This window comes from Penaeus vannamei, chromosome 30, assembly GCF_042767895.1.
Source record: "Penaeus vannamei isolate JL-2024 chromosome 30, ASM4276789v1, whole genome shotgun sequence".
Taxonomy (NCBI): Eukaryota; Metazoa; Arthropoda; class Malacostraca; order Decapoda; family Penaeidae; genus Penaeus; species Penaeus vannamei.
The window spans coordinates 4,922,561-4,930,060 of NC_091578.1; the positions used below are offsets into that span (position 1 = coordinate 4,922,561).

A 7,500-nucleotide genomic window follows, 5' to 3' on the forward strand; every position below is an offset into this window, starting at 1 on the left:
TCCGCATCTCCCTCTCCCTCATACTTCCAGTCTCCCACCTCTTTCTTTCCCAGATCGTTCTATTCCCCATCACCTCTCCCTCTCTCCCACCTTCCAGTCTTCCACCTCTCCCCCTCCCCCCATCCTCTCCTTCTCTCCCATCCCTCCAGTCCCTCCCCTCTCCCTCTCCCCCATTCTCTCCCTCTCTCTCATCTTCCTCTCCCCTCTCTCCCATCCCTCCATTCCCTCACCTCTCCCCCTCCCTCCCTCACGCCCCTCCCACACTCTCCCTCACGTCCCTCCCCCTCCCTCTCCCTCCCTCACGCCCCTCCCTCTTCCTCCCTCACGCCCCTCCCCCTCCCTCTTCCTCCCTCACGCCCCTCCCTCTTCCTCCCTTACGCCCCTCCCTCTTCCTCCCTCACGCCCCACCCTCTTCCTCCCTCATGCCCCTCCCCTCCCTCCCTCCCTCACGCCCTTCCCCTTCCCCTCCCTCCCTCACGCCCCTACCAATCCCTCCTCCCTCCCTCCCTCCTTTCTCCCCCTTCCCTCCCTCACCCTCCCCCTCCCCCTCCTTCCCTCCCTCCCTTCCCTCCCTCCCTCTCTCCCATCCCTCACGCCCCTCCCTCCCTTCCCTCCCTCACCTCTCCCCCCTCCCTCACCTCTCCCTCTCTCCCATCCCTCACCTCCCTCCCTCTCCCTCCCTCTCTCCCTCCCTCCATCCCTCCCTCTCTCCATCCCTCCTTCACGCCCTTCCTCCCTCCCATCCCTCCCTCCCTCCCTCCCTCCCTCCCTCCCTCACCTCACCTCCCCCTCCCTTCCTCCCTCACCTCCCTCTCTCCTTCAATCCCTCCCCTCTCTCTCCCTCCCTCCCTCACCTCCCTCCCTCCTCCCTCCCTCCCTCCCTCACGCCCCTCCCCTTCCCTCCCTCTCTCCCATCCCCCTCCCTCCCTCCCCTCCCTCCCTCACGCCCCTCCCTCTTCCTCCCTCCCTCCCCCTCCTTTCCCCCTCCCACCCTCCCTCCCTCACACCCCTCCCCTCTTCCTCCCATCCCTCCCCTTCCCTCCCTCCCCCCTCCTCCCTTCCTCCCTCCCTCCCTCCTTCCCTCCCTCTTCCTCCCGCCACCTTGAGTGTCCGGAGCGCGGGGAAGCACCAGAATTAATCCCGGGCGTAATTCTCAAGAGTGGAAGGACAAATTTCTTCCTCCGGGAACTGCTTGTAAAAGAAAAAAAAAGAAGAAAAAAAAAGAGGGAATGGAAGAAGTAGAAGAAGAAGAAGAAGAAGAAGAAATGGAAGGTTTAAAAGAAAAGAAGGGAATAAAAAGAGGGAATGGAAGAAGAAGAAGAAGAAGAAATGGAATGTGTAAATGAAAAAAGAAATAAAAAGAAGGGAAAGGAAGTAGAAGGAGAAAAAAAAATGGAATGTGTACAAAAAAAGAAAAATGAGGGAATGGAAGAATAAGAAGAAATTGAATGTGTAAAAATTAAAAAGAAAAAAAGAAAGGAGAGGGAATGGAAGAAGAAGAAAAAGGGAATGTGTAAAAAAAAAAAAGAGAAAAAAAACGAGGTAATGGAAGAAGAAGGAGAAGAAAGAATTTGGAACTTGTAAAAAAAAAAAAAAAAAAAGAAAAGAAAAAAAAAGCGGGAATGGAAGAAGGAGAAGAAAGAATTTGGAATGTATGTGCATGGGTGTACAATGTGATTGAGTGTGTACGTCTTTGTGTATGTATTTATATTCACATGATAAGATATGTGGCGATGGGTGATTATTGGCATAGAGTATGTGTATGATAAATATGATACATATTTGAATAATATAATCTCTTTTGAGAATCTATTCAATTACTGAATTACTTCTTATTTCTTCTCTTTCTTTTTTCTCTCTCATTCCTCACTCTGAATTATTTCTCATTTCTTCTCTTTCTTGTTTCTCTCTCATACCTCACTCTCTCCTATTCCAACTCTCTCTCTCGCTCTCTCTTTTCCCTTTTATCTTTCTTTATCTTCTATTCATGTTCTTTTATCACCTTTTTGCCTTTTGCATCCTTTTGATTATCTTTCCTCTCTTACCCATTCTTTTTCCTTATGCTTGTCTCTCTCTTCCGCCTTCCCTCCCTTTGATTTTTTCTTTCATGTGCCGCTTTCATCCTATTTCTCTGTTTATACTTCCTATCTCAATTTTTCTTTTTTTTCACCATTCGTCCCGACTCCTTCTTTCCCTCTCCCTATCTCTCCTCCTCCTCTCTTTCTTTATCTCCCTTTTTTCCTTCTCCCTTCGTCTTCCTCTTCCTTTCTGTCCCTTCCCCCCCTTTTATTTTCTCTTTCACTCTTTCTCCTCCTACCTTTCTCTCTCTCTCCCTCTCCCTCCTTATTTCTCCCCTCTCTTTCTTTCCCCTTTTCTCTCTCCCCTTCCTTTTTTCTTCTCTTCCTCCCTCTTTTTCCTGCATTCCCTCCTTCTCTCTCTCCCCCTTCCGCCCTATCTTTCTCTTTCCCTCCCCTTCTCCTTTCTCCTCTCTCCTTCTTCCCTATCTCTCTCCCCTTCCGTGCTTTTCCTCTTTCTTCCTCTTTCCCTCCCTTCCCCCTCTCTCTTTCTCCCCTCCCTCTCTCCCCCCTCTCCCCTCTGTTTCCCTTCCTTTCTCCTTCCCATCCCCCTTTCTCTCCCTTTTCTCCTTCACCCCTCTCTCTTTCTCCTTCCTCCCTTTCTCCTTCCCTTTCTTCTTCCCCCCTCTCTGTCTTTCTCCTTCCCCCCTTTCTCTCTCCCTTTCTCCTTCCCTCCCCCACCCTTCTCTCTTTCTCCTCCCCCCCTTTCTCTCCCTTTCTCCTTCCCTTTCTTCTTCCCCCCCCCTTTCTCTCTCTCCTCCTTCCCCCCTTTCTCTCTCTCTCAATCTCTCCCTCTCCAAAGGTGGCAGAGAAGAGGATGGGTGACGTCAGCACCCCCCCGGTACCCCCCCTCGTCGTGGTCTTTTTGGGTCTCGTCGGCGGCTTCGTCCTCCTGCTTCTGCTTGGCATTCTGCTGACGCGCGTGAGGTCTAACAGGTGAGTAGGAAGCAGGGAGAGAGCGGGGAGGTAGGTAGGTGGGTAATGAGGAGGGGATAAGTAGGTTGTAAGTAGGTGGTAGGTGGGTAGGAAGTAGGTAAGTAGGTAGCGAGTAGGTTATGAGTAGGTGGTAAGTAAGTAGGTGATTGGGTAATGAGGGGATAAGTAGGTGATAAGTAGATGGTGATTGGGTAATGAGGTGATACGTAGGTGGTAAGTAGATGGTGATTGGGTAATGAGGGATAAGTAGGTGGTAAGTAGGTGATTGGGTAATGAGGGGATAAGTAGGTGGTAAGTAGATGGTGATTGAGTAATGAGGGGATAAGTAGGTGGTAAGTAGGTGATTGGGTAATGAGGGGATAAGTAGGTGGTAAGTAGATGGTGATTGGGTAATGAGGTGATAAGTAGATGGTGATTGGGTAATGAGGTTATAAGTAGGTGGTAAGTAGATGGTAATTGGGTAATGAGGTGATAAGTAGGTGGTAAGTAGATGGTGATTGGGTAAATAAGTAAATAGTAAGTACTTAATAAGTGGATAGTAAGTAGATAATGATTGGGTAATGAGTAAATAGTAAGTAAGTAATAAGTAGATAGTAAGTAGGCAATACCTAAATAGTAAATAGTTAATAAGTAGGTAGTAACTAAGATAAAAATAGTAAGAAAGTAATAGGTAGTTAGTAAGTAAATAGTGATTGGGTGATAAGTAAGTAGTAAGGAAGTAATATATAAGTAGTAAGAGACTAATAAATAGATAAAAGGTAAATTATAATTGGGTAATAAGTAGATAGTAAGTAAGAAATAAGTAAATAATAATTGAGTAATAAGTAGATAGTAAGTAAGAAATAAGTAAATAATGATTGGGTAATAAGAAGATAGCGAATCTATAGGAAGTAGATTAACGAGTAACAAGTAGGTAGATAGTGAGTAAGTAATAGATTATAAGTAGATATAAGCAAATATCATAAAAAAAGACAAATGGTAAGTACAATATATTATTCCTAATCGGAGAGAGAAAAAATAGATCAATCAAAACTATAAAAGAGAAATGAAGATAAAGATGAATATGTAGATAAAGATACAGTGTGAATATCCTTGACAGTATCTTTTGTCAAACCGAAGAAACATTTCAGTCGAATTCATGTCTTTTGGAAGATGGCCAATAACACGGAGTTTGGGAGAAGCTTTTCCCTTTCCTTATGTTTGAAGGGCATTAATATAGTGTTCCCTTCATAGTGTAAGTGTACACAGATAAATATACATACATAGACAAACATGCACAGACAAACATATACGGACAAATATGCGCAGACAAATATGTACAGACAAACATGCTTAGACAAACATGAACAGACAGATATGCGCAGACAAACATGCTTAGACAAACATACATAGACAAATATGCACAGACAAACGTGCACAGACAAACATGCTTAGACAAACATACATAGACAAATATGCACAGACAAACGTGCACAGACAAACATGCTTAGACAAACATACATAGACAACATGCTTAGACAAACATACATAGACAAATATGCGCAGACAAATATGTACAGACAAACATGCTTAGACAAACATACATAGACAAGTATTTACAGACAAACATGCACAGACAAATATGGGCAGACAAATATGTACAGACAAACGTGCACAGACAAACAAACACAGACAAACATACAAAGACAAATATGCGTAGACAAACATGCATAGACAAACAAATACAGACAAATATAGACAAACATAGATAAAGATATATATACAAACAATCTAAACAAACAAAAAAAATAATCTAACAAACAAACTAACAGACAAACAAGGAAACAAACACGCAAAAACTTACAAACAAGCATACACACGCACACAAATATACACACATACAAAAGTAAACACACTCACACGAACACACATACGATAACAAACATGAAATTATACAGACAAACAAGAAAAAAAGTAAAATAACGCCAAAAAACACGCAAAAAACGCCAAAAATAGAAAAAAAAACATGCACAAAATACCCAGTCAGAGAACCAAGAAATACAGGGTTACACAGTCATGTCATTAACGGGTAGCTTCCATATCACCTCAATTTACGACCATATCACCTCAATCTTCTCCTCCCTTCCACCCTTCTCTCCCACTTCCCCTTTCTCCCCTTTCCTCCCTCTTATCCCCATCCTTCCTCCTCCTCTTCTCCTATCTACCCTTCCCTCTTCACCCTTCGCTCCCCACCCCCACCCCCTTCCTCTCCCCTTTCACCCTTCCCTCCCTCTCATCTTCATCTATCTACCTTCCTCCTTCCACCCTTCCCTCCATCCTTCCCTCCCCCTCTCTTTTTCTCCTTCCTACCATCTACCCCCCCTCCACCCTTCCCTCCCTGCCTCCCTCCCCTTCTCTTCTCCCCCCTTCTTCCCTTCCCTCCCACCCCATCTTCATCTATCTACCTTCCCCCTTCTTCGACCCTCCCTCACCTCCTATAATCCTTCCTCCCCCTCTTCTTCTCCTTCCTACCATCCCCCCTCCACCCTTCCCTCCCCTTCTCCTCCCCCCTTCTACCTTTCCCTTCCCTCCCCCCCACACACATAGCTTCACCAATCTACCTTCCTCCCTTCGACCCTCCCCTCCCCCTATAATCCTTTCCCTACCCCCCCTCCACCCTTCCCTTCCTACCCCCCTCCACCCTTCCCTCCCTACCCCCTCCACCCTTCCCCCCCTACCCCCCTCCACTCTTCCCCCTTCCACCCTTTCCTCCACCCTTCCACCTCCTCTTCCCTCCACCCTTCCCTCCCTACCCCCCTCCACCCTTCCCTCCCTACCCCCTCTACCTTCCCCCTTCCACCCTTCCTTCCCTACCCCCCTCCACCCTCCTTTTCTAATGCTTCCCGAAGCCCTGTCATTACAGACACCTGCAGCATCCTCATTACGTACGCGCACCTGTATTCTCTCCCTCATTAAAAGCATCCTTCATTGACGTGTGAAATGAGCCTTACCTTCCGCATGCTTTGTTCCAGCTTCAAGAACTTGCGTTGGGTTTCTCTTCCTGTTTATTTATCTATATTCTCCCACTTACCCTTTTCGTTTTTTTTTTCTTGATGTCTCTCATTCATCTTCCTCTCTGTCTGTCTGTCTGTCTATCTGTATGTCTGTCTCTGTCTCTCTGTCTCTCTCTCTCTCTCTCTCTCTCTCTCTCTCTCTCTCTCTCTCTCTCTCTCTCTCTCTCTCTCTCTCTCATTCTCTCTCTCTCTCTCTCTCTTCATTCTCTCCTAATACGTTTCCTGAGAGTGGCTCTTCCTTCTTTCTCTTAATGTATTATCATATTATCATCTTCTCCCTTCTTATATGGATTTGGATATCATTATTACTGTCATTAATAATAACAATGGTGATTATGGATACTATAACAAAAATGATAATGATAACAAAACCCATGATGAAAAAATTATGAGATATTGATGATGATGGGGAATAGGAGGAGGAGAAGGATGATGATATTGGTAATAATGATAATAATGATAATGATAATAATGATAATGATAATTATGATAAAGATAATGAATATAACAGTGATAATGGTAATAATTTTAATAATATTTATAATAATGATAATAATGATATTGATAATAATAATAATAATGATAACAATAATAGTATTATCACTATCAATAATCACCATTAAAATGATAGTAAAGAGAATAATGATACTGATAATAAGGTAATAATGGTAACAGTAGCAGCAGTTATTATAATGATGATAAAAAATCTTAATATTGATGATAATCAATACCAATATTATTAGCATAATTATTCCCATTATTACTAGCATTGCTACTGTCAATACAATCATGATCAAAATCACTGATATATCCGTATCATACCTTCCCTCCCTTTCCCTCCATCTCCCTCCCCTTCCCTCCACCTCCCTTCCCTTCCCTCCCTCTCCCTCTCCCTCCCCTTCCCTCCATTTCCTTCCCCTCCCTCCATCTCCCTCCCCTTCCCTCCCTCCCTCATATCTCCCTCCCTTCCCCTCCATCTCCTTCCCTCCCTCCATCTCCTCCATCTTCCCTCCATCTCCCTCCCTCTTCCTCCATCTCTCATTTCCTCCTCAGCCTTATTCCCTCATTCACAAACCTTCTCTCCACCCCTTCCCTCCCCTCTCCCTCCCCTTCCCTCCACCTTTCTCCCCTTCCCCCTCCCCTCCATCCCTTATTCCATCACATTCCAAACCTTCTCTCCCTCCACCTCCCTCTCCCTCCCCTTCCCTCTACTCCCTCCCTTCCCTCCCTCTCCCTCCCTTCCCTCCCTCTCCCTCCACTCCCTCCATTCCCTCCACTCCCTCCCTTCCCTCCACTCCCTCCCTTCCCCCTTCCTCCCTCCTCTTCCTCCATCTCCCTCCCCCTCCCTCCATCTCCCCTTCCCCCTTCCTCCCTCTCCCTCCCCTCTTCCCTCCATCTCCCTCCCCTTCCCTCCCTCTCCCTCCACTTCCCTCCAT

At 45.7% G+C, this 7,500-nt stretch overlaps 1 pseudogene; it reads left to right on the forward strand.

Annotated features, from left to right (window-relative positions):
* LOC138867557 (nephrin-like) overlaps nt 1–7,500 on the forward strand; it is a 329,612-nt pseudogene that overhangs the window by 317,833 nt on the left and 4,279 nt on the right.